The sequence below is a fragment of the Ambystoma mexicanum genome, chromosome 12 (genome assembly GCF_040938575.1).
Source record: "Ambystoma mexicanum isolate Mex_15411 chromosome 12, UKY_AmexF1_1, whole genome shotgun sequence".
Lineage (NCBI taxonomy): Eukaryota > Metazoa > Chordata > Amphibia > Caudata > Ambystomatidae > Ambystoma > Ambystoma mexicanum.
Window position 1 is genome coordinate 890,549,685 of NC_090936.1, and position 27,999 is coordinate 890,577,683.

Below are 27,999 nucleotides of genomic sequence, written 5' to 3' on the forward strand. Positions count from 1 at the left end.
TTATTGTCAAAATAAAAAGAAGGGTTGGGGAAATCCTACCTGTCCCTACATCTATGAGGGGTTTCCCTGCCTCAACAAAACTAATGAACATCTGTTAAACCAAAGAGCGTCCTCTGTCCAAAAACCCTGAAATGACCCTTACACACTCAACTTAAAACAATGTGTACAAGGGGATTTATGGAAGCTATGCATTTGTAGCTTTCTTTCAGAGCTCCAAACAAAGCTCTCTGGTGTCAAAAACGAAAAGGACTTAAAGTTCCACGAGAGGAAGGGCTCCTCCCTTGCCTTATGTTTCTTCTGATCTTTCACTGTCTGTCCAGTACTTCCGGTGGAAAATAAGGTCAAATAACATTCCACTGTTTCGAAGGGCTCTCCCCTTGTGTTGGTTTCTTTATACAATATTTCACTTCACAGTTTCAAGGGGGGTGGATTCTCACTTCAGTTTCTCCACTTATTATGCTTCCACACTCTTAAGGAAAAAACTCTTTCCCTTTGTCCTTCCTGTTTTTCATCATGCAATATATTCAGGGGGAATAAGCCTTCCCTCAAGTCTCTTTTAAACACCCAGTTTTTTTGATGTTCAGTGCACTTCAATTAACCATAAAGCGGTTTGGTTCTTCCCTTTTCCTTTGACGGTTCCTCTTTTTACCCTTCGTGTGCTCTCCTGCCAGGGTATTGTGACTTTATTACTGATCCTTAAAGGGGTATGGGTGTTCCCGTTTGTGTTCATTCTTACTGTTGCACGGTTTCAGGTTTACTTCTCTTCTTACTCCTGGTTTACTCTCCTGCCAGGGCTTTATATCTGTTTATGGGTGTGATTCCCAGACTCACTGCTGGCCTGGTTCACTATCCTCCCAGGGCTTTTCCGTTCTTTGCTCACGCTTTCCATCATCCAAGAAATAATGCTTTTCCAGTATTTTGTCACCGACCCTTTCTCAGCAAAGTTCTTATGGGAATCAACTTCTCATTCCAAATATTGGGTCACCGACCCTTTCTTCACACTGTTCGTATTTGTATCAATCTCTCTTTCCAAGATTTGGGTCACCGACCCTTTAACACTGTTCGTCACTGACCCCTTCTTAAAACTGTTCATATTTGCATCAGTTTCTCCAATTACTCTAATTAGTCTTTCTCGTACCGTTAACGATATGTGACACACTCTCAAGCGCTCCTGTAACCCACTCAACTCTCTCGGGGCTTCCCGGGCAGCTTTTGCATTCCTCGAATCCTTCCGTCTTCTCCTTCTGTTCACAGACTGAGGGTTGGGGGGTGTCCAGCTAGCCTCCTGATTGATATTCCTTAGCTTCTGGCAGCTCCAGCTGCCTATATCAATAAAGAGGTGAGCTTCTCTTGGACCAGTCTCTCTGCACGCTGTTCTCATCAGCCTCCGTGCTGCCTTCCATAATGTGTCCGCCTCGTACGTTCCAACACGCGCCAACAAAAGCTGCGGTCCACTGCAATTTCTACCTTTCACTCGTATTCTGTTCAACTTTCTGGCATTAGTTAACACTTTCCAAAGACTAGAATGCAGAATTTGCTTACCGTTTCCGTTCATCCTCATTGTTCCATCCCTCTTCCTTGTCTCAGTATTGTCTCAGTATTGAAAAGCAGGGGAGGGGGGGGGGGGGGGTAAATAATGGTGGTTAGTCAAGAAAAACTTGGGAATTATTTATCTGCATCACAATAAGCCACACAGGCATGTTGCAAAAGCACATGGGTGTCATTTAGAATAACAGCTGAAGGTTTATTTTGATTGCGTTTTCCGGTCTCTCTAGAGTTTGTCCTCCCCTACGTTGTCCTCTCGTAGATAGCCACCCCAGGGTCAGCGTCACGCAGCTTCTCCCTTTCCTGCGCCACACAAGAGAAACTTCACTCCAGAGAATCAGTGATGTTGTTGCTAGATTCGTCCCACTTGACTTACTTTCAATAAGAACATAGTTTTTCATATAAGGTGCATAGCCGAAGTACTGAAAATAAGGGAAGCAGGTACTTTTAGTGTGTCCCAGGTAGAAAAGAAATAATTATAATAATGTGTCTTCCAGTAAAGCTCTTTATGTCAAATTCCTCCCACTTCAAATAGGTATTACCAAATGTAATTGTACACAATTTTTCAACCCAAAGAAAATATCCAATTCGGCCCTTTTGGGATCAGAATTTGCAAAGTGCAATAATCCTATGTGGTGATAGGCCAATACTAAACTTGTGTGCCATCATCCTGAATCAGTGACGTCCTTTCCCATTCAAAAGGTGTTGAACCTCGATAGAATTGCAGAAGGAGTTTACACCTGTAATGTTTGTCGATGGGGGTTGGAACGGCAGGTGAAAAGAACAGTAAACTATTTACTAGGGAGAAGGCTCAATATTTTTTATTTTAATGGGGCAAAGCGCCATCATGGGTGTCAAAATCATTGCTACAGAGAAGAGGGAGAAGGCATGTTGGAAAGGCCATCTGGTTGCATGCCACCTGGTAACTCTCAATGTATCAATTGAAACAGATAAAAAACATTTTTTATTAGGTGCCTTTCCACCTTTTAAAACAATAATGGTGGCTTTAACATTAATCGCGTCAATGACTAGTTCTGTTGGAAAGCCCATGTGGCTTCTGAGAAGTGTACAGTTATGGTTACTTTATTGACTGTGCGTTCCTGTCTGCCAAAGCCCCATTTCCCCTTACATGCTTCTAGCAGCAGAAAGTGCTTGCAGGAAAACATTGCTTTAGCTGGTCTTCAGTGCAGCTAGGGCTGCCAATGAGCGGTTTGTCTAACACACCCCGATACCACACAACATAGGAACTCAACAGGCAGTGGGTCACTTATCTGCACCACAGCTTGGAGAAGAGGCCCCTCTGCCAGGACGAATGAGAGACTAGCGTGGCAAGAAGCACCTCTAGTTTAGGGGGTCTCTTATTGAACTTCTTTTCCTAAGGCATCATGTTGGGCCTGGCACATACACATGTTGCAACATTACACATGCCCAGCTCTAGCTAAATTCTATTCAAACAGATTGGTCTCTTAGGAAACATATTGTTGCTTCAATGTGTGTATATAAACACCCTGGCTGCAGTGCATTGCTTTCTGTTGATCCAATTTACCCTAGGTGAAATAGGTAAAATGCATTTACATCTTTTTTCTACTCTGGTAAAACTGTGTGTGTTAATGTTTGTGAGTAGCATTAGCTTGCAAATAACTTGCCTGCCGTTTCCCTTTATCGCACTAGGAATCCTACACCTTCCAACTCATCTGTGGATCACTTTACAACAGTAACTCCTTCATTGATGACATCTTCATCTTACTCTTCTGTGCCAAATTAGCACACACTAACAAAGTCTTTTGCAGAGATTTCAACCTCCCCAAATGTAAAGCTGACAACCCCACAAGAAGCAAGCTATTCACGCTGACCAGATGCATGAATATTGAGCAAAATGTGCTCTCCCCCATGCACCACAAAGAGACCTACGCTTTACATCATCCACCCCAACCACCTGCACGGATCCCATCAATATCTACTGGTCTGGCAATGCCGCCATACCACTGTCAATCACCTACTCGACCACAGCCCACAAAGATCAGGCTAAAATCATTCAAAACCTTCCCAGTCAACAAGCAAGGAGGGGTAGACTTCCCTGCAACAGAGAAAACCACAGTCCTTCATTAACTATTTAACTAAATATGCTATGAAAATGGTGAACACTAATGTCCCCCTCAAAACCAGGCTTTCTAGGACCAAACCATCTGCCCCGGTACACCCCTGAGCTCGCCTCCAACAAACACTCAATTAGAGCCCTGCAGAAACTTTAGTACAAAACCTATAATCCCAGAGATCTCATAACCTCAAACCTTTCCGTGCCAACCACATGATTCTGATCACCAAAACCACGTACTACTCCAACACCATTGTAGCAGCCTCCAACAGGAGCTAGCCACACCTCAAATACTTGCCAGAATCTAACAACTACACCTACTATAAAACTGTTGTCGGACTTCTGCCCGGAGTGCAGTATCGGGATGGTGGTTGATGCTTGTCCTAAACCTTGGACTTTAAAGGCTGTTCTTTCATACAAATCACTTGGACTCCCGATTTTTATTTTGCTATACCTGGCGCAGTGAAACTTGGACTTGTTTGTGTTGCAATTGTACTTACCTCAGTGGAATTATACTGGCAGTATATCCACACTACCCAGATACCTGCAGCCTTGACCCTCTTTGTCTAATTTATACTTACAAGCGCTGTGGATCATGATTTTTTCTGCCAATTTGTTCTTTCCTTAACCATACACTTAGCCCTTACTTTGAACAGATTCAAGAGGACAACAAAAAAATACATGGATCAGAAAATTGACATTTTAAAATCCTATGCCCCAACCCCAGCCCCCCCCCCCCAAAATGTGATTCAGACTGGTGCAGTAGAATCAGAGCACAAAGAAGAACAAATTACTTACCCCAGGCAATTTTATTTCTAGTGGATGTTCCTCCCATGGATTCCTCATCTTTGACATACCGATATCCTGGTTGCAGCTTCAGAAAAACTTGACAGCAGAGGGCACTGTGCATCGTAGAGTCAATGTCCATCAGCAACTTCCATTCCCAGGCTCGGAGGGGACTTCGACGTCGGTATAAATAGTACGCTCTGTGCCCGATGCCCCAGTTCTAGTTTTTCACTCTTTCCCACAGCCAACTTGAGGATACATAAGTTGCATGGGCATTGAAAGCAAGAAGTATATTACAATATTCGCCCACGGTCAGAGGGGTAGCGTGGGAGGGCGATGAGGAATCTGTATGAGCAACATCCAGCAGAAAGAATATTACCAGGGGTAGGTAATTCGTTCTTCAATGGACTGTCCTTCGACAGATTCCTCATCTTTGTTAGACTCATATAGCCGTTAGACAGAAGGCGTGGGACCAGTGGATTTATTATTGGTTTATGTTGTGCAAAATAGCTTTACCAAACCCAGCTTCCTGGCCCGACAAGGTGTCCAGACAATGTTTTAAGTTGGTGTGTATCGAAGACCAAGTTGATGCATTATAAATGTCCTGCACCGGTACACCTCTTCGCAGAGCAAAAGTGGTTGCCACTCCTCTGGTGGAATGTGCCCTTTTCCGGGACATCTTTACCAGACAAAGAGTAATATCCAGCGTGACAAGGTCTGTTTAGTCACATCTTGACCCACTCTTTCTGGTGTAACCAACAAAGAGCTGATGGGCTTGCCTGGCATTTGACCATCTGGCGATATAAAAGCTTAGCACCTTTTTTGGATCCAATCTATGCAACCTCTCTTCCTCTTTGGAATGATGAGGAAGTGGGTAGATTGTCAGGAAGGTTATCTTTTATGTTGGGTTAAAGTCTCACACCAACTTGGGAAGGAAGGAGGGGTGAACCCTAAAGGCTACATTCGCCTTGAAAAATATGGTGAAAGGAGGTTTACACAAAAGAGCTTAAATGGAGCCCCCATTAAAAATACCAAAGTAAGATCACAAGCCAGGACTATACAAAGGACCAAAAGAAAAATATTTGTCAGCCCCTTGAGAAACTGTATGACAATAGGAATTTTAAAGTAAGAGCCTTGCTCTGGCGTGCGCTTGAAGATGGTTAACGCTGCCAAATAGCCCTTGGCTGTAGTCACCAGCAGCTCCTGGTGGGCCAGGTGTAGTAGAAAAGAAAGCACTGTAGGAGTATCACAAGCAAAAGGATCAATATTTTTAGCTCTACACCAGCTGCAAAACGTATTCCAACAGCAGCAGTATAGTGCTTTTGTTGCTGGTCTTCTGGCTGAAAACACCTCAATAGAGTCGTGTCGGGAGATCGCAGTCTTTGTATCTTAACCTCACAGAAACCAGGCGTGAAGGTTCAGAGTTTTGATTTATGGGTGAAGAAGATGGCTTCCCTCTTGGGAGAGTAGGTCTGCCCTCTGGGGAAGATGGGATGGAGGGTAGATGGACATGTCGAGAAGGTCCGGGTACCAGTCCTCCTGGCCCAATCCGGAGAAATCAGGATCATGGACTTCCTGAACTTCCTCAACCTCCTGGGGACATAAGGAATGACGGGACCTGGGTGGATGGAACACATACAGGAGTGGACCATCCCAGTCCACCACAAACGCGTCCTCCAGAGCTCTTCTCTGCGGAAATTCCCTGGAGGAGAACAGGTTGCATTTCCTCTTGATCCTGGATGTGAACAGATCTACTTGAGGGGTTCTTCAAAGGGCATAGATCTCTAGAAGAACTTCCTAAGCTAACAGTCACTCGTGGGAAATCATGCTCTGCCTGCTACGAGTGTCTGCCGTTGTGTTCACCTCTCGAGCTAGGTGACCAGCTGACAGATTCCATTTTGCAGTGCCCAAAACAAGCACTACATTTCCTCCCTGCACTGTCGTAGTGACCCTACTCCCTTGCTGACGTAATCCATGGCCACTGTGTTGTCCATCATTATCAAGACATGCTTCCCCTATATGGACGGCAAAAAGTTAATTAGTGCCAGTCTAACTGCTGCCATCAGTTCTAAAAGGTTTGTGTGTAGTCTGGATTCTGATGGGATCTAAAGAACGCCGATCTTGAGATCGTTCATGTGGGCTCCCCAGCCTGTCGGGGAAGAATCTGCGACTACGGTCATCTCCGGCCACGGTTGCCAAAAATGTTCCCCCCATCATCAAATTATCTTTGCAGATCCTGAGCAACCTTGCTTGGGACCTGAAGAAGGTCTGTCATTCTGCTTAAGAATTGTGACCATTGGGATCTGAGTGCCTACTGAGGGACCTCATCCTTAGACAAGCGTCTGGCACAAGAAAAATGTGGGATGCCATGAAGCCCAGCAACCTCACAAAATCGAAATCCAGCAGATGTTGGGCATTTTGAAATCTTTCCACCATCTACAAGATATGTAGAGCCCTCAACTCAGGAGGCGAAGGCTCTCTCAAGGAATAATCCAGGACTGCTCCAATGAACGGCAGCTTTTGGGACCGTGTCGGCTAGGACTTCTTGAAGTTGGAGAAGCCCAGTTTGTGGAGAGTGGGAGGTGCTACTGGGATGTTCCAGAGCCTGTTCAGGAGAACAAGCTCTGGTCAGCCAATCGTCTAGGTAGGGAAAAAAGGGGATCCACACGCCCCAGATTCGCTGCTACCACCAAAACCCACATGGTGAAAACCCTTGGGACGCAGTTCAGCTTGAAAGGCAGTACTCGAAACTGGAAGTGAGAACTGTCAATGGAGAACCACAGGTACTCTGTGCCTGAGATGAATGTGCACATGAAAGTAAGCATCCCAAAGATCTAGCGACACCATGCAATCCTGAAGTCGAAGTGAAGTTTTTGTAGATTGAATGGAGGATCTGCGAAGGAGTGACCATCTTGCATCTATCCTTCCTGAGGAACTTGTTCAAGCATCTCCAATATAGGTCGCAGCCCTCAGTCCTTCTGGGGAAACAGAAAAAAGGTGGAGACCCAACCTGCTCTGCCAAAGCTACCCTTTCCACAGCACCTTTCTCCAGCAGGGAGATAATCTCCTGCAGAAGTAGTGGGTCTGCTTCCGGAAGGGATTGCTCTCTCAGGGGACAATCTGGGGGCATTTTTAAAAATGGGAGACCGTACTCTTGAACTGTCTGCCGTGCCGAAGCATACTAAGTAATGTTTTGCCATTATTTGAGATGTTGGGTTAACCTGCCTCCCATCGGAGACTTGTCAGTGAAGCACTCAAAGGGGTTTTGGAGATGCGTTTGTGGCAAAGGGTAATGAGGAAATAATGGCATGGCCAGTTCTTCCTCCATTTTGCAGCCATGCAAACCATGTGACTGCACTTGCAGCCATAGCCAAGCATAGGAGAGATGGACATGCAGCATCCTTACCATCCTGAATGATGTTCAGAAAACCCACTCTCATTTCACCCGCAAGAATAATCTCAGCACTTGGGAGACAACATCCCACAGAGTGTAGGTGTATTTGGCTAAAGGGCAAGACTTGGTCATGGCCTTAAGCACCATGCTCCCAGCGGAGCACACCCTTTTCCGTAGCACATCATATTTTTTTATCATCCCCATCAGGTGGGATGGTTGGTTATGCAGCAGCTTTGGATGTAGACGTAGCAGCTTTTACCACCAAGCTTTCAGGGGTAGGGTGGCTGGAAAGAAATTCAGGTTGTATGTCCTTAACAGCTACTTGTTGACAGCAGAAGTGGTATCTGGCTTCTGCCAATTGTCCAGGATATTTGTCATCACGCAGAGGGAAAAGGCAGAACAAGTTATTTGGGAGGGTACCTTGTCCAGGATGTCAGTGAGATGATCCTGTACAATATCCTTTGCAGGACATCCCCAGCCCAAATATTTAGTGACCTTATTCATCACTGGCCCAATATGCCGCACTGGGATGGGCAGCCGAATCTGGAGCAGCAAAGTCCACTTCTAGCGAAGTGTCCAATATACGTGCTTCCTTTAGGTACATAGCCAATTCCTCAATTCAGGATTGCCAGAGAGGAGTTCCTCAGGTACATTGGGCATGCCAAAACGTTCATACCGAAAGGGTAAAACATTTTCTTCCTCCCCTTCAAACATTGACCCAATTTTGGCATGGCGGTATTTTTTGGACAAGGGTTTAAAATCCAAAGATGGTTCAGAGGATTATGTTGACGACCAAGACCTCGACATCGAGTCCTTCGATAACGAGTGGAAGCCTTTGGCTTTGATGCTTCTGATATGGTCGAATCTGTCGACGCCACTCGAATGGGCATCTCAGGTTTTTTATCCGGGCTCTTGGACATGCGAGTCAGGGCCTTCGACAACTCCCTGCCAGTTTTAAGAGACACAGTGGGGTTGGTAACATTTCCGGCTCTTGAGGGAGCAGGAGGGGACTCCTTAGAAAAAATGCTCATCATTTCCAGATGGAACTCTTGCCAATCTGCTTTTGAAGCAGATTTATCTGCAAAACATATCTTTTTTCTGTCGGGTGAGGAACCCGATGACCAAGAACGATGGAATCTCTTCTTGGATTTCTTTGAGAGGGCAAACATGAAGAGTGACACGAATAGGTCCTTGACCTCAACCGTTTTGGATGTTTGGAACCCTTTAGATCTTTGAGGAGATTTGCCCCTCAAACTCCTGTCTTCGGAAAATGTCTTCTTCGAGGGAGTAGATGAGAGACATTTAAAGCAGGATATCAGTATATCAAAGATTAGGAACCCGTGGGAGGACACAATCCATTAGAAATGTGAGAGTGTGAGAGAGAGAGAGAGTGTGAGAGAGAGAGAGTGTGAGAGAGAGAGAGTGTGAGAGAGAGAGAGTGTGAGAGAGAGAGAGAGAGAGAGAGAGTGTGAGAGAGAGAGAGTGTGAGAGAGAGAGAGTGTGAGAGAGAGAGAGTGTGAGAGAGAGAGAGAGTGTGAGAGAGAGAGAGTGTGAGAGAGAGAGAGTGTGAGAGAGAGAGTGTGAGAGAGAGAGAGTGTGAGAGAGAGTGTGAGAGAGAGAGAGTGAGAGAGTGTGTGAGAGAGTGTGAGAGAGAGAGTGTGAGAGAGTGAGAGTGTGAGAGAGAGTGTGAGAGAGAGTGTGAGAGAGAGAGAGTGAGAGAGAGTGAGTGAGAGAGAGTGAGAGAGAGTGAGAGAGAGTGAGAGAGAGTGAGAGAGAGTGAGAGAGAGTGAGAGAGAGTGAGAGAGAGTGAGAGAGAGTGAGAGAGAGTGAGAGAGATTGAGAGAGTGAGAGTGTGAGAGAGAGTGAGAGTGTGAGAGAGAGTGAGAGAGTGAGAGAGAGAGAGTTTTTTAACCGAGGAGGAGAGTGACTTTTTATACCTGGCTAGTAGCTTGCATCCCTGTTATACAGCTATGAATATACAAGATGCTTCAAATAAAACTAAGCATAATACACTCTGAAGCAAGCATGGACATACATTCATAATTGCCATGCATGAAGCTCCCCACACACAAAACAACATGTGCAATGTTTGTAGCAAACTCAATGTCATTAGCAGTTGCTTTTACAAAATACATCATGGAGGGATTCTAAGATGGCCGCTGAGAGGGAAGCACAGTAATCTGTGTGCTCTGTCCTCCTGGGGCACAAAAAATTGACAAAATGACAACTTAGCACTTCCCTGTCTCGGAGACACGGGGAGCAGCAGAGGGGCCAAATGCTGTGGATGAAGTGAGCGACAAGAGTCAAGGTTGCAGCTCACAGCGGCAGAGCTCTCTGGATTCCCCTTGCCTGAGCGACGCAACAGCAATGCGTAGTTCAGGTCACACATAGCAGGGCATCTAAGCCGGCGAAAGAGCAGAGTGGAGGAGACAGCAGCGGGCCGGGTTCACAGGCCGACCGGTCAATCACCCTGGGCCTCCCCGTGGAGAGCTAGAGCCGAGGGACGAAGGAGGTCCCAAGTGGGGACAGAGCAGACCCTGCCCTGAACCGCTGGTTGTCAGAGGAAGTAGCCAGGTGGTGGGATGCGGCAGGGACTGCACAGAGCCCTTATGAGAGAGCGGGAAGCCTTTAGTGTTCCCCGAGGACGGTTTCGACATCACCGCACACAGGGGGGGTGGGGAGGGGGTAGGAGGGGTTGTGGCGGGAGGATGGTTCAGGTAGCAATGCTACCTTAGACAGCTACCAACGGAGAGCAGCGGTAGCAAAAGGAGCGCTCAGGGACACCCCAGTACTCCGGTGAGCAACAAGGGAAGGCAGGCAGAAGGACCTGCAGGAGCGCACTTGACAAGTAGTGGTGGGAGCACCCCTGGAGGGGCGCAGTGTGGGGCGCTCAGTCGGCAACCCCCTGGGGCCACCAATAAATCTAGCCCAGAACTCCGCAGGGGTTGACAAGCCCGAGTACTCTGGGCGAGGCAACCAAAGAACAGGGCGGAGAAGGCGAAGGCTGTGAGTCGGCTAGTGAGGGCCCCCATTGCCCCCGGAGGCCACGGGATCAACCAGACGAAAAAGGCGGTACGCCATAACGAGAGGAGAACCACAGCCACACTCAAAGGAGGCACAATGAGCACTGGAACCGTGGTTGGGGGGGGGGCTGGAGGAGACAGAGCCCATGCGTGGCCTCAACAACTAGATCAAAAGAATGAGAGTGACAGCATACTTATGCCGCAAAGGGGTCCAGGTAGCCTTGCTCCAAGAAGAACAAGTTACTTCTTACCTGGTAACGTTCTTTCGATTGGATGTTCCTCCAACGTATTCCTCATCTTAGATGTATTCCATCCAGCTTTGCTGCTCTTTGGAAATTTTTTCGACAGAGGGCGCCGTGCGTCGATGTCGTCGAGTCGATGGTGATGTCGTCGAGTCAATGGTCCCTTGAAGGTCTCCATCGAGGGTGACATCATCGGGTGTATAAGTAGCACGCGCGGCGCCCGTTGGCCTCAGTTCTGTTTTTCCCCTCTTTTGTAACTGTGATCTTGTACTGTTTTTGTAGATTGTGCCGGCAGACAGGTATCAGCCTTGCGAGATTTGAGATGGCAATAACCCGGAAAAAATCTACAGAGGGGTAGGTTGGTAGGGCGATGAGGAATACGTTGGAGGAATATCCAATCGAAAGAACGTTACCAGGTAAGAAGTAACTTGTTCTTTGAGTGGATTGTGTCCTCCAACATATTCCTCATCTTAGATAGGCTCCCTAAGCAGTATTTTGCATAGTTCCTCTGGAGGCAACAGTACAGAGACTTTGTTGCTGGCCTTCTTGCCGAAAGCAACACCTTCATAACATGACCTGGAAGGTTCCAATCCCTGTATCTCAGCCTTTCAGATACCAAGCATGAAGGTTGAGTGTTCTGACCTTTGGGTGGAGAACCTGACCATCCATTTGAGGGAGAAGGTTCTCTCTCTGAGGAAGACGTACTGGAGGACAGATGGACATGTCTAGAAGGTCTGGATACCACATTCTCCTGGCCCAATCCGGGGCAATTAGGATCATGCGGTTCTCGAAGCGTCTCAGCCTCCTGATGACTTGAGGAATGATGGGAATCGGAGGGAACGCGTACAATAGTGGGAAATTCCACTCCACCATGAACGCGTCCCCCAGGGCTCCTCTAGGGGGAAATTCCCTTGAATACCTTTCGCATTTTCGCTTGATTCCGGTTGCAAACAGGTCTACTTGAGGGGTTCCCCAAAGGGCAAAGATCTCTTGAATGACTTCCTGAGCCAGTTCCCAATCGTGGGACACCGTGCTCTGCCTGCTCAGAGCATCTGACATCATATTCTCTTCCCCGGCTAGATGAATTGCTGTTAAAGAGATTCCCTCCTGAATCGCCTAATACCAGAGCTGCATTGCCTCTCTGCACAGGGGTAGGGACCCCACGCCTCCGCTTTTGTTTAGGTAGTGCATGGCCACTGTGTTGTCCGTCATTATCAGGACATTCTTTCCCCTGACGGATGGCAGGAAGGCCTTCAGCGCTAGTCTGATTGCCCTCAGCTCTAAAAGGTTGATTTGTAGTTTGGACTCCGATGGAGACAAACGACCGCTGATTGTCAAATCGTTGGCATGAGCTCCCCACCCCAGGAGTGAGGCGTCCGTCACTACTGTGATCTCCGGCCATGGTTGCCAAAAGGGTTCTCCTTTTAGAATGGTCTCTGTACAGGTCCACCATAAATGGTCTTGTCTGACCTTGTTCGGAATCTGAAGAAGATCTGTCATTTGACGCGAGAACTGGGACCACCGAGTCTTTAGGGCACATTGAAGGGATCTCATCCTCAAGCGTGCCTCTGGCACCAGAAAAATGCAGGCTGCCATGAGGCCGAGCAACCTTAAAAAGTCGTAAGCCTGGAGATTTTGGGCATTTTGGAATTTGGAAACCATCTGTAGAATGTCTTGAGCCCTCGACTTGGGAGGCGAGCTCTTTCCCAAGGGTGTGTCTAATACAGCTCCTATGTACGGAAGCTGTTGGGAAGGTGTCATCTGTGACTTCTTGAAATTGAGGGAGAAGCCCAGTTTGTGGGTGAAGTGGCAGGTGACTTTCAGATGACCCAGTGCTTGCTCGGCAGAGCGCGCTCTGATCAACCAATCGTCCAGGTAGGGGTAGACATTAGACATGAATCCCCCCCCCTCTCCTGAGGTGCGCTGCCACCACTACCATTAACTTGGTGAAAACCCTCGGGCGGAGGTCAACCCGAATGGCAGGACTCGAAACTGATAGTGTGAGTCGCCAACTACGAAACTCAGGTATTTTCTCTGTTTGAGATAAATCGGCACATGAAAATAAGCATCCTGGAGGTCCAATGTCACCAACCAGTCCTGGAGTTGAAGGGCCTAAAGGATCTGAGAAAGGGTAACCATCTTGAACTTGTCCTTTCTGAGGAACTTGTTCAAGTTTCTTAAGTCCAAGATGGGTCTCAGTCCTCTGTCCTTTTTGGGGATAAAAAAATATGGGGAGTACCAACCCTTGTTCCTCTCCGCTGCAGGTACTGGTTCTATAGCACCTTTCTCCAGCAGGGTTAGAACCTCCTGCTGTAGGAGCAGGTTTGAAAGTTTCAACGGGTGTCTCCCTGGTGGGTTGTTTTGAGGTCGCTTTAGAAAAGGAAGGCAATAGCCTTGGGCTATTATTTCTAGAGTCCAAACATCTGAAGTAATGGTTTGCCATTCTTGAAGATGCTGCGACAGCCTGCCTCCCACAGGTGTTTTGTGGTGCAAGTTCTCAAAGTGGTTTTGTGGCGGATGTTGCAGCTGCTGATGACAAAGAGCCTGCAGCTGGAGCTGGCGTAGCACGTTTTCCTCGTCCACAAAGAGTGGCCTTTCTTTGGCCCCTTTGACCAGCCATTCCTCTCGTCTTCCCATATGAGGTGTAATAATGATAGGATCGTCCCCTCCATGATTGCCCTTGCGCACGAAAAGGCTGAGGTTGCCTAATAGCAGCTCCTAAAGATTTGGCCGCTGCTTTTGAGGTCTGCAACCTCTCAAGGCTCTCGTCAGCCTTGTTGCCAAAAAAGGTGAGACCCGTCAAAAGGCATGTTCAGGAGACGGTTCTGTACGTCCGGTGCAAAACCCGACTTCCGTAACCACGCAAACCTGCGCATTATCGTGCTAGTGCCCATGGACCTGTTTACACTATCCGTGGTGTCCAATCCAGATTGAAGGGATTCCTGCATGGCCTCCTTTCCATCTCTAACGATGGCTAGGAAACCTTCCCTTTCTTCCCCTTCTGGCATGTGCTCCGCTGCCATTGCGATGCACTCCCACAGAGTACGAACATTTTGCCAAGACACATGTGGAGTTGGCAGATTTTAATGCCATGCTCCCGGCTGAAAATACCTTCCGTGTCCAACCATCCACACACTTATCGTCCCTGTCTGGAGGGATAGATGGTTGCGCAAGTTTGTTGGAAGCTGTGGCTGTCTGTATGACCAAACTCTCGGGAGTTGGATGTTTTGACAGATAGCCGGGGTCGCTACTGGCTGGGCGGTATTTTGATGTTAGGGATTTATTCACCGGAGGAATAGATTCCGGAGTTTCCCAATTCTTGGCCACACTGTTTTGTAAGGCTACATGAAAAGGTAAAACTGGGTCTTCAGTGGGACCATGATCCAATATGTCTGTCAAATCGTCCTGGACGAATTGGGCTGTTGGTTTAGCCCATCCCAAGTAGTCTACCACCTTGGTCATTAATTGACGATAAGATGGCCCGGCATGCTCTCCTGGATCTTGTCTACCAAAATCATTCTCAGGAGAGATATCAATGCCGCTTGCATTGTGCAAAGACTCCACCAAATCCCTCATTCTGCTTTCCTCTGAGATCAAGCATTCTGGGACATCTGGGGTGCCATACTCCAATCCAAAAAGGTACATTTTCCTCCTCGGATCTCTCCTGTTCCTCAAAAATTGAGGTCAAGGATTTGAAAAACTCCTTTCTATGGAGAGGCTTGAAAACCAGTTTCTCCTTTGAGGTGTGAAAGGTCTCGGACGGCGTCAGTGACCTCGAGTGGTCGACTCGACTCGAGCGTTTTTCGCTGGGCATCCTGGAAGGTTCCCTATCCTTCCTTTTACGATCACCCGGGCTCGAGGGCGTGCGAGTGTCGGAGCGATGACGGTCCCGGCCGGCTTCCGAAGGCGGCGCGGACTGAGGCTTCGCTTTCTCAAACACCTCCATCATTTTGACCCTAAATGCTTCCCACTCTTCGGAAGACTAATGTTTTGTGGGGCTTTCATTTTCGGAGACTCGTCTGACGACAAGGTGGAGGGAGATCTATGGCGTTGTTTCTTCGATTTTTTCGACGAAGACGACGAGCAATGACAATCGCTTCGAGATCTGGATCTATGCCTTTCGCGTCGTGGAGATTTTTCCCCATGGGGTCTCGACTCGACGCTAGAGGCTTTCCGATCCTTCTGACCTACCTGTAGCTTTCCTCTCCTTTCTCGCAAGGCCTTTCCCGTCATCGCCTGACACTTCGAACAGGCCTCCATGTCGTGGCCTTCCCCGAGACACCACAAACACTCGCGTTGCGGGTCCGTGATCGACATTTTTGAGCCGCACGACTTGCATTTCTTAAAACCCGATCTCGGGGTCGTGGTCGGCGTCGATGACAAGGACATAATTACTTCTCGTAATATTATATTTCATGACAGAACTCGAGGCGCGCCGAATGTCCGAAGCAACGTACTGCGGAAAAACGGAACGGAGGCTAACGGGCACCGCGTGTGCTACTTATACACCCAATGACGTCACCCTTGACGGAGGCCTTCGAGGGACCATCGACTCGACGACATCGACGCACGGCGCCCTCTGCCGAAAAAATTTCCGAAGAGCAGCATAGCTGGATGGAATACATCTAAGATGAGGAATACGTTGGAGGAACATCCAATCGAAACACATTTAACACCAGCTAAGCAGACACAAATACTCAGAAAATGGAGAGGCAGAGGGTTTGGGTCTGCATACTACAGCAACGCTAGAGGGGTACTTGTATGAATAGCCCCCGGAGTAACGCTCCATATACTAAATACCCATCTAGACCCAGAGGGGAGAGTGATACTAATACACAGATTCCTCGACAAAAGAGAAATCTGTATAATCAACACCCATGTGCCCAATCGCAATGCAGCAGCATTCTACACCAAATTGACCCCTTTTAAAAAAGGGTATTGCCTCAGACCAAAGCTCTCAATACACCAACAAAGGAATTAGACCTACAAGAAATATGGAGGTGGATACACAGGGGCAAGAAGGAATTTCCGTTCGAGCGTGCACAAGATCTACATGAGAATAGATTATGTAGTCACAGGGAGGGAACATCTGGGAAACATTGTGAGGCTTCATACGAATGTAGAACATTATCAGACCACTCACCTCTGATAATAGAATGGATACTCCCTAGCCTCCCCGTCCCTATACTCACATGGAAACTAAGAGCAGAATCACTCAGAGACAGCTTTTTCAGGGAAGAACTACGACTCCAAGTGGAACAGTACTTTGAACATAATCCAGGGAGTGTTAAAGATATGCGAACAGTATGGGATGCCTTTAATGTAGTACTAAGGGGAGCAGCCATAGCTAAAGCGTGAGGAGTCCAAAAGGACCTAGTACGACAGATAGCGAGCACAGGTACCAAGATCAATAAAATTGAAGGGTCTGATCCTGCAGGAATGGAAATAGAAGAAACACTCATAGCACAACAGTGCCTCGATCAATGGGCGGGATTGGGTAACTTCAGCTGCGCAAAATATACAGAGAAAATACATGGGCAAGGGGATAAACCGGGCAGACTCCTGGCTTGGTTGGTCAGGGACAAAAACACCAGGGAAGAGGTCGTAGAGATAACAGATGAATGTGGGGGACAATTGGAGATCACAGAAAGAGATAAGTAACACCTTTAGGGACTTCTATCGCAGCCTGTATGAAGACAATTCTGACTCAAGGGAGGCAGAAATTATAGAAACCTTAGAAGACATCGGTCTGCCTGTAGTAACAGCGGAACAGAAGGAGATGCTAGATGCACCACATACCTTCGAGGAGATACAGCAGATCATAGCTATGCTACCAGCTGGAAAAACCCCAGGAAGTGATGGCCTCCTGGCAGAGTTTTATAGAGAATACACAGATCTAATTGCCCCACAATTACTCCTAGTTCTCGAAGTGGCATATGAGAGAGGAGAAGGAACAAGTTACTTACCTGTAACTGTTGTTCTCCAGCATGGGTCTGGCATGGATTCACATGCTCATGAATATTCCTGTCGTCAGGCTGGGAATCCTCGGTAAAGAAAAAAATCAGTATCAGTTTCGTTTCTGATCGGTCTTCCTTAGTAGTAACCAATCACTGGTCTCTGGGTCATACTGCCCCCAGCCAATGACTGCCCTCTCCCTAAGCCCCGCCTCTGGCAGCCATCCTCAGATTTGGTAGCACGTAAAGTGGCAGTATGACCAAGTGAAGAGCTGAAGAGGGGTAGGAGGGAGGGTTCGCATGTGAATCCATGCCAGACCCATGCTGGAGAACAACAGTTACAGGTAAGTAACTTGTTCCTTCTCCAGCATGGGTTCTGGCATGGATTTGCATGCTCATGAATATAAGAATACATAGCAGTACACACATGCACAACCACGGGTGGTGGCAAAAGGCTCAACATTAAGCATTACATAAACTCAACATTAAGCAACTCTTAACTTCCCACCAGGTCTTCAGGCGAACAGGTTGCAAAGCACTGCTTGACCGACTCTGGACTCCTCCCTGGAATCCCGGTCGACGCAGTAGAATCTCGTGAAGGTGTGCGTCGACCTCCACATAGCAGCCCTGCAGATGTCCAGCAGGGGCACACCAGACAAGAATGCTGTGGTAGCAGCGAACGCTCTGGTCGAATGGGCTCTCGGACAGCCGAGCAACAGTCGGTTTGCCAACCGGTGACAGTGCATGATGCAGCCGGAGAGCCATCTGGAAATGGAAGCCTTCGAGAGAACCTTCCCCTGGTTCATAGGCCCAAAGTTCACAAAGAGCTGTGACGTCTTCCGAAAACTCTTTGTGCGGTCCACGTAGAACTTCAGCACTCTAGCCACATCTAGCGAGTGCAAAGTCCTCTCGGCGGGCGACAAAGGCGACGGGAAGAAAACTGGTAGCACCAAGGGCTCGTTGAGGTGGAAGTCCGGCAGCACCTTGGGCATAAAGGAGGGGTGCGTCCTCAGCACCACCCTCGTGTCGTGAAAAGTCAAGTATGGAGGCTTGCAGGATAGGGCCTGGATCTCTCCCACTCGTCGTGCGGAGGTGATGGCCACAAGAAAAGCTGTCTTCCACGACAGGAACTTCAACGGCGCCGAATGCAGAGGCTCAAATGGCCCCCCATGAGCCTAGACAGCACCACGTTGAGCTCCCATGCCGGGGCAGGAGCCTTCACCGGCGGGAACGATTGGAACGGTCTCTCATAAATTTCTTCACCAGGCGATGAGACCACAAGGACGCCCGTCCCGTAGTTCTGGTGTAACGGGAGATCGCAGCCAGATGTATCTTGATGGAAGCGTGAGCTAGTCCAGCCTTGGCCAGCGACAGTAGGTACAGCAGTATTTGAGGGGCCGTAATCCGCAGAGGACTAATCTTCTGTGCACGGCACCAGACAGAGAACCTCTTCCACTTATGTCCGTAGCACTTGAGAGTTGAGGACGCCCTGGCCTTTACAAGAACCTCTCTGCAGTCAGCCAGGATATTGTACCCTCCAAACTCTAGTGCTGCAGGAGCCAGGCCTGCAAGTTCAGCGACTCTAGGTCATGATGAAGGATGGCGCCTCCTTCTCTGGAAAGAAGATCTGTGTCCGTCGGCAGCTTAACCGGTAGGGACGCCAACAAGTCCAGAAGGTCCGGGAACCAGATCTGCCTCGGCCACGCCGGTGCGACGAGGATCAACCTGCACCGTGACCTCTTGAGCTGGTTGATGAGTCGGAGCAGCAACGGCAACGGAGGGAACACATAAAGGAACAGGCCGTCCCAGGGGAGCGAGAAAGCATCGCCCATGCTCTTCTGTTGGGGAAACCTGCTGGCGAACCTCTGGCACTTGTCCTGGGCTTCCTTGGATAGGGCTGGGGATGTGGTTCCGCCCGGCTTACGGATGTAGAACATTCGTCGTGGTGTTGTCGGTGAAGATCCTCACCACCTTGCCCTCAAGGGACGGGAGAAAGGACCTGAGGGCCCAGAACACTGCCCGGAGCTCCAGGATGTTGATGTGGAGCAGCTTCTCCTCCGGGAGCCAAATGCCTCTCGCGTGAAGATCTCCGGTGTGCGCTCCCCAACCCTCCAGGGAGGCATCGTCGTCACTGTCACCTGGTGGGCCGGGGACTGAAAGTCTGTCCCTGCTGCTAGATGAGCGCCAGTGCCCCACCACCGGATCGCTCGTCGGAAGGTCTCGATGAGAGGGATCCGGTCCTCGAAGCTGCGCGTCGCTTGAATCCAGCGGGCGTCGAGGAACTCCTTAAGACGGCGCATCCGCAGCCTGCACAGGCGCACGAGATAAATGCAAGGGAACATCATCCCGAGGAGAGACTTGATGGACCTCACCCTGGCCGCGTCCATGGCCAGAAGACGTTGCACCTTGCCTAGGATGGCCTTTGTCCTTTCCTCCGACGGCGAGGCCAGACGCGCCACTGTGTCGAGCTTGGCTCCCAGAAACAGTGCGACTTGAGCGGGGACCAGGTGGGACTTGGGGAAGTTGGAGAACCCCAGGTCCGTGAGCAGCTGGACGGTCTTCGCTGTGTGTTCTACGGCAAGCTCCCTTGTCCTTGTGCGGATGAGCCAATCGTCCAGGTAGGGGTAGACGTGGATCCCCTGCAGGCGCAACCGCGCCGCCACTGGAGCGAGGCACTTGGTAAAAACCCTGTGTGCCGACTTCAATCCAAACGGGAGGGCCTTGAACTGGTAGTGTCGCCCTTGGACTTCCGGTGTCCTTTTAGAATGGGAATGTGAAAGTATGCATCCTCCAAATCCAACAACAACAGGAAATCGCCCTCCTCCAGCTGTCCCAGTACGTGCTGGAGGGTGACCGTCCGGAACTTCTGTGCCTTGATGTACTTGTTCAGTCGTCGCAAGTCCAGGATGGGTCGCCACCCTCCTGTCTTTTTCACAAGGAAGTACCTTGAGTATACTCGAGCCCCGGAGCCTCTTTGGGACAAGCTCAATGGCACCTTTCTTGAGCATCGCCCTTACCTCCAACAGTAGTTGAGGGAGGTGGTTTTCCTTCCTGGCCACGGGAGGAATGCAGGGGCACTTTTTTAGAAATTCGAGGGCATGCCCCTGGGCCAGGGCGTCCAGCACCCAACGGTCGGTGGCGATTGACTCCCACACGCTGACGCACTTCGCCAGCCGGTCTCCCACCGGGGTGCTTAGGTGGGGGCCCGACACCACAGCCAGTTCAATCTTGCTTGGAGGGCGCCTTGCCGCCTTGGCCTCCCTGGCGATGACGGCAGGGTCCACCCGACTTGCCTCGTCCTCTATAGGCTTCCTGCGACGAGGAGTGGGCCGCTTGGCGGTACGTAGAGGAGTCACCGTCGAATCCCTTGGAGGCACCCTGCTTGCCTCCGGAGCTCTGAAAGGACAGCCTTCGTTGCTGGAGAACTCCTAGGGCCTTAGCTGTCTCCGTGTCCACCTTGATGGCTTGGAGGGACTCATCCACTGTTTTCCCAAACAGGCTGTTCCCGTCGAACAGCATGTCCAAAACCTTGGCTTGTACGTCCTGGCGGAAATCCATCACCTTGAGCCACCCTCGTCGTCTGAGGCAAACGCTGTTGCCTAGCTGGCGGAAACCGGACATCGGCAATGTCCGTTGCCACCGTTATGGCATGGTCCGATGCCACCTCCGCTTCCTGCAAGATCTCCAGGGCCTCAGCCCTCTTGTCGTCCGGTAGGAAGTCCAACAGGGGGGCGATCTTGTACCATAACTCCCTGTTGTAGCGGGCCACGATCGCGAGGGCGTTGGCCGCCTTAATCGTTGTAGCCGCTGACGAGATAACTCGTCGTCCCATTGCATCCAGCTTCTTTCCCTTAGCCTTCCGGCGGGGAAGTTGACGTTGAGGCCGATGGGCCCCCCCGCTTTCTTCTTGGCCGCCGCTGAGACGACCGAGTCAGGGGTCGGTTGCGCCCTAAGGCACAAAGGGGACACAGTACTTCTTCTCGTACAGATCCCTCTTGGCAGGCGTCGTAGATGGGTTCTTGAGAAGGGTGAGACCCTCGTCCCAGATGTCATCCAACAGAAGCACGGTGAGGACTGTCTTCCTCTTGACCTTGCGCCGTTGGTAAAGGAAACCTTCCTTCTTTTCTTCGGGGCAGAGCTGGAAAAGCTCAGATGCCCTGGCGATTATAGCGTGGAAAGACCCAATCTCGTCAGGTGGGGAGGCCCGGGCTGGAGGCGATGGGAGCTCCATCCCGTCATCACTTCCGTCGTCATCCGTACCAGTCGGGCTGAAAAGGCGGGGTTGGATGGGTCGGTCTTCTCTTGTTTGGGGGACTTCCCCGACGGGCCTGGCTCTGGCTCCTCCGTCGGGCCTGGTTCCGGCTCCCCCGTCGGTGGTAGGGGCATCTCGTCCTTATCTCCGAACATACGGATTGTATTGCCAACAAAATGGCCGCCGAGTTGTCCTGCGGCTCCGGAAGCGACGGTTGACTAGGAACCTCACCGGTGTCGCCGTCGCTCTCCTCGTCTCAGTCATCGGAATCCCTCCCGTGGGACCGGGCCTCTTCGACACCCTCGTCGAGGCCCTCCAAGACTTCGACCAGTTCCTCCTAAGAGGCTGTGTCGTGTCCACAATGGCCACCAGCCCCCCCCCTCTTTCCACCGGGGTCTTCACGGGGGTCTTCTCGATGGGCCTGAAAGAGGCTTCCCTCCGTGGTGGCAGAGAAACTCTGGGCCCCGAGGTCGCTTCCACTGTTGTAGTCTGCGCCAGGGCCGCCGCGACTTCCTCGATAGAGGCCTTAGCCGGGTGCATCAAGGCCTTCACTGCTTTCGGCGGACCTGTGGCCTTCACCTTCGGGGGAGGGTCACCGCCTCGGTCCCACTCGGCTGGATCCTTCGAGATCGACCAGGGCCTCCCCAGAAGCTTTGCCGGGTTCTCGGCTTTCCTCTTCCCTGAGCCAGAGTGTTGGCTCGTGGCTGATGGTGCTGGAGAGGGTGCGCCCTGCCTGGCAGCCGAGGAGCCCGACCGTTCGGCGCTCCCGGTGCCCGCGGACTCGTGGTGCTTTGCCTTCTGTTGGGGCCCCCGTCGCCGGGGCACCCTCACAGGACTTAGAAGACCACTCAGACTACTACTTCTTCTCACCTGACAGGCTCTTTCCTTCCAGCCAGTTGGAGAGACGTTGATGTCGATCCTTGATGGTCCGTTCTGACATGTTCCCGCAAAACGCACAGTCCTTCTCCACGTGCGTTTTGTCCTCATGAAGGCAGTAGAGGCACCTCGAATGCTCGTCCTCTTTGAACACATTCTGCAGCTGGCATCCAGGGCAAACCCTGAACAGCTTTCCGGGAGTCGAGCTTCCTTTCTCCTGGGCCATGTCCGGGGTAAGCCACAGAAACTTCTGGACTGCTCCAAGAAGCGTAACTCGACGAAAACTTCACCCTTGAGGGGCGTAGAAAAATCCGAAATGGGTCCCCGTTGTAGAAACGGTGGAGCTTGAGGCTCCATTTGACCGAAAAATTAGAAAATCTCTCTGAAAAAGTGTGAAAACGCAGCAAAAAGCTTGAGAGCTAAACACGAGGACTCCCAACACTTGAGCGTGCGGTAAAAATCTGAAGATGGCTGCCAGAGGCGGGGCTTAGGGAGAGGGCAGTCATTGGCTGGGGGCAGTATGACCCAGAGACCAGTGATTGGTTAACACTAAGGAAGACAGATCAGAAACGAAACTGATACTGATTTTTTCTTTACCGAGGATTCCCAGCCTGACGACGGGGAATATTCATGAGCATGTGAATCCATGCCAGACCCCATGCTGGAGAACTACCGGATACAAAAAGGAAAAAGCGGTGGTACTCCCCATCCTAAAACCCAGTAAAGATCAAAAATGATGCGGCTCCTATAGGCCAATAGCACTGATAAATCAAGACACCAAAATCCTCAGCAAAAACAAAGATGATGGCAGGAAGGTTTAGAATGAATCTTAACCACTGGCACTGCTCTGGGCAACCCTCCAGACCATTGTTCTTCGCCTGCTAAGCCATTACAGAAGGGGAAAGGCCATATGCAAATCAGGCTTGGTCCCACCCCAAAAGGGGCAGTCCAGCCCAAACTGCAAGGTCACATCCCTTCTGCACGAGACCTCAAGCATCCCCAAACATGTTTTGGCGTTGCTGGGCCTCATCAGTGAGGAGTAGCTTCGGTCTCTAGGCCCAGCAGGCACAGGACCCACATCTGGGCATACCAGTCCTACTCGAGGTGACAAAGCAAAAACAAAGAGGTGATGGCAGGAAGGTTTAGAATGAATCTTAACCCCTGGCATTGCTCTGGGCAACCATCCAGACCATCATTCTTCACCTGCCAATCCTGACAGCCGTACTTGCAGAGAGACTTAAAAAAGTAGTCACAACACTGATACACCCCGACCAAACTGGTTACGTCCCAGGCAGAGCCACTACTCTACAGAAAACCTGAGGGGGCTTCAGGTGGTGATAGATCGAACATGCAACCAGCCCGAGGGCTGTGCAGTAGTAACACTTGATGCTATTAAAGCATTCGATCAGGTGGGAATATGGCTGTTTGCATCTCTGGAACACTACGGTATGGGAAGCCAGTTCAGGAGATGGTTCAAATCCATCCGCGAGAGTACGCACCGGGAAACATATCTTGGATCCATTCCTGATCCGTAGAGGTACCAAACAGGGCTGTCCCCAGTCAACCCCATTATAAATCCTGGCACTAGAACTCCTAGTAATATATATGAGGAAAACATTTGGAGATATGGGGCATCAAGTAGATGGGTCTCTGCATGTGATATCCCTCTACGCAGACTATATGCAGCTATACATAAAACCCCCGGAAAATAATCTTGACATATTTAGAGGTACTGGAAAACTTTGCAACGCTATCGGGAATCTCAATTCGCAAGAATGAATCCTCCTCTTCCCCCCCTAACGGAAAGGATAGGGGTTGATGAAGATCAACTCCCCCGCCTAGGTCTCCAATGGAAAGCCCAAACCTTCCGCTACCTGGGTATAAATATACATCACGATATTAGAGATACCCACACAAAGAATACAATAAAAAGCAAAAAGGGGTATAGAAGCATCGATTACATTCTGGGAGAAACTGCCCCTCTCAGTGAAGGGCAGAATTTCCCTCATGAAAATGATAGCTCCCACCAGTCTACTGTACCATTTTATAAATGTCCCATACCTCATACCAAGAGCCTTCTTCAGAGAGCTAAACTCGACACTGCAGTTTCACATGGGGAAGCGGCAGGAGGCGAGTTGCAATGGAGGTCCTATGCAGAGACTACACGGAAGGCGGCATACGCCTTCACCATTTTGAGCTCTACTACATGGCTGGGCAGCCCCAACATGTATCCGGATGGCTAACAGACACAGAAACAATAGATCATGCCCCGATGAGCTCGGTCATAAACCCCTGCCTCCTAAAATAAGTGCGATGGCTTAGAGAAACCAGAATCGCTGACCCCACCACCCCTTCTACGCCTAGGCAGACCGGTATGGTCAAGGAACAAAAAGATACTGAAAGTGAAAGAGCCTTACTCTCCACCCTCCCCACCCCTCCCCCAGATTCCACTAGTGGCCCTACATGGAGACAGCAGAGAACATCTTACGCACAAAAGGAAGTACTGGGAAGAAAAAGGGATAATCACAGTGGGTAATCTCTGTCCCACAGGAAAACCCCAGGAGTTCCAGGAATTAGTAAAAATACATGAGGTTCACAAAGGCCAATTCATAACATACACTAAACTAACACAAAGTCTGATAAACATATGGCCAAGCCCCCTAGATCTGGTAAACGAAAACTCGACATTAGGACTGTTATACAACATTACCAAGGGAGAATACGTGGTCTCTAGAATATATCAGGCACTCTTGGAGGCAACACCCAAAGACTTAAACAGAAGAAAACACCCATGGGAAGTAGAGCTAGGAAGGGAAATTAGAGAAGGGGTGGTCCAAGGCAATGTCATACCCCAAGAGAGTCTCGAGGAACGCAAGGCTGAAACTGATCCGATTCTACATACTTCTTAGGGCTTACATGACGCCCCAGAAAATGTTATTTCCCGGGGCAGGAAATCAAGAGCTGGCCAAGATTTGGAGAAGCAAAAGCGGATATGGGACCATGTCTTGGTCCTGCTCAACAATCCAAGAATACTGGCAGGAAAATGAACAGCGCCTACGAAAACAGGGGATAAAGGGCCAGGCAAGGACAGCGGAAGCATGCCTTTTAGGCATTTACAAATACCCCGGGAGAGATAGATTAATGAGGAGAATGATAGATCTAGCATGGGTGCTGGCCAAAAGGAGAAAAGCGATTACATGGAAGACCAAAAGGTGGCCAAGTATAGAGGCATGGTGGAACGATCTGAAAAGATGATCCATGCCAGAGCAGCAGTGTGGTATGAAGCACTCGAAACAGGTAGAAGAGAAAGCTCTGGAGGACATCACGGAACACACTAGTACAAGAATTGTTCACTTTGCCGGACGACAAACCCCCCCCTGAAGCCATCACCATTAGGTCAGACAGGTGCAAGGGATCACGGAAGATTACACATGATTAAAACTTAGTACCTCTCTCCCCCACAATGGCCACAATGACCCAAGAGGGTCATACTCATGTAAAGACATGTACTGTGTTTACTGTTACCGTTTGTATTGGGGTTAGGGAGGGAGATGGGAGGTGGGCGGGGGGGCATGTGATGTTAGTATGCAAAACTTTGGAGACTGTCAATGCAAATATGTTGTTATACTTTGTGAAATACCTAATAAAAAATATAAACATTTTTTCAAAAAAAGGAATAGTGGTAGGGACAGAATAATTTCGTTTTGGACAGAGGACAGACCTTACCTCTGGACTCACGCAGACAAGGATCCTAGCCAGTTTGCGTTAGGTAGGCAAGACCCATAGCTTAAGCATAGTTAGGAGTTCTCTTTTATTTTGCTGAACAAAGTCGATAAAAGGAGAAAATCCGCCACAGCCCTTCTGACCCGCCACACCTCTTAGAGGATGGGACCGCACACTGAGGCCCATCCCACTGGCCTCCTGGTACAGTGGGTGGTACCAGGAGTAGGTCAGGGGTCTCTTCCATCCGTCTCCCCTGCAAACTCTCCATGGAAGGGTACGCTGATGGGGAAGATCCCTTTAGAAAAAACTCATGCCAGAGGGAACTTAGAAGCATAGAAGTAATTAGAAGTGAAGGCATTTTTTATAGGACATGGTTGTGTTTTTATAAATAAAGAGGGGTTCCCTGTTGGGATCGCTAGGAAATTCACGTTGGTGTCCATCTAATGAAGGAGTAAGGTAAGGAATCAGGGTGTAGCCCATCTCCTATTAACAGCGTTTTTATTTTGCAGGTGCAGCGCCTCTCCCTATTCAGCTCGACTGATGGGATGGGATGGGGTAGTTTGTTCCCGTGGGGACCGTTGCTGGACTGGTGGCTGGGGAAGTGCGATCCCGGACACAGGCTGGAAACAAAAAACAGGGGCTACATTTGCATAACTAAATGTGATGCAAACACAGAAAAGATGCATATGGCGACAGCTAGAAAGCCACACCTCGTAGATTTCTCCCCAAATGCCATCTTGGCAAGATGGCATTTGGGGAGAAATCTTAATTTTAATCTTCAAGAAGTAGCGATCAAAGGAAATTATGTGTTTTTGCATTTAGGAACGTGCAGTAAACAAACCACACTGCACAACTAGGTTCTTTTAACTCGTACATGATTGCTGTAACAAAATAATTATCGTCGCTCTCAAAGACGCAATCCCTTACATTGGCTTCTTAATTTCAAACATAATGCATGGCCTCAGGACAAGGGAAATGCTCTTATCAAGTCTGAGCCGTTGTTGTAATACAACATCTAAAAGCAATTTTGCACCAAGCCATTCAAACGATTCCTGTTCTGTGAAAGTACGATCATATTGCTACCATTCTTTATAATCTTCACACGTTCACTTTAAGACCTGCTGCATACTTTTAAAAACAATACAATAGAAGCACCTGCAATATGTACTTGCTTAACTACTGATCTCTGGGTGTCTTGCATCAATCCATTCGAAGGACCTCCTTCCTCTAGCTATCCCAGAAAGCAAGAAGAACAATATGTGCTTATTCCTCCTCACCCAGTGCCTCAGGATATTGGAACGCAATTCCTACAGCCATGTGGTCGCTCTCTTGGGTACTCTTGGATAACCTATCCATTTATTTCATGTTCTTCCCAGTTCTCATGTAGTGCGTTTGAGCCAAATTATATACTGCAGTATTAAGAGAAAAATTGCATTTTTAAAACTTTTACTCTACTTCTTGCTGGGATCCCTCATATGTATAATTGTGAAACAAATGTTCATACGATACAGTAAAGGTTCCCAAATACTGTGTTGGCAAGGGAGACATAAATAGTGTCCCCTAAAACAAAAAGCAGAAATTAAACAGAATATTTCTAGTTCCATACACTGCCTTAACTCATTCAGTGCATTTGCACAATGTGAAAGCTAAAATAATACTTTTAAAGCTCGATAAACTCCACATTGAACAAGTATAATAAAAGGTATCACTATTCATTTAGAGGGAGTTATATCGCATAGCTTATCTTGCTTGTCCAACAATGATCAAATGATTTGATGGTCAATTTACTACCTCTACGGAGGATTACATGGAGTTCTGAAAGTATGTATTACTTTCACTTTGTGAACAAGGGCTCATTAAGTCCGAGAAACTGATCTAAAGACGAGGCAATATTGTCTGAATTGCAGATGGCGTGAAAGGGAGACGAAGAAAAATACAATCTCTCCTGAACCATAATACCCGTGTTCTCCGAAATTGGGGGCATGAGAGACAAAATTATCCATTTTAAATTGTTTCAGGCAACGAAAAAATGTTCTGCCATCTATTAAAGTCCGCTTAAATATTGGAACAGCCACCAGTCGCTTTTGGAGAGGCAAGCAGTAGTTTATT

At 49.0% G+C, this 27,999-nt stretch overlaps 1 protein-coding gene across 3 annotated transcripts in view; it reads right to left on the reverse strand.

Annotated features, from left to right (window-relative positions):
- OSBPL8 (oxysterol binding protein like 8) overlaps positions 1–27,999 on the reverse strand; it is a 2,810,514-nt gene that overhangs the window by 2,524,192 nt on the left and 258,323 nt on the right. The gene's annotated exons all lie outside the window — the stretch shown is intronic.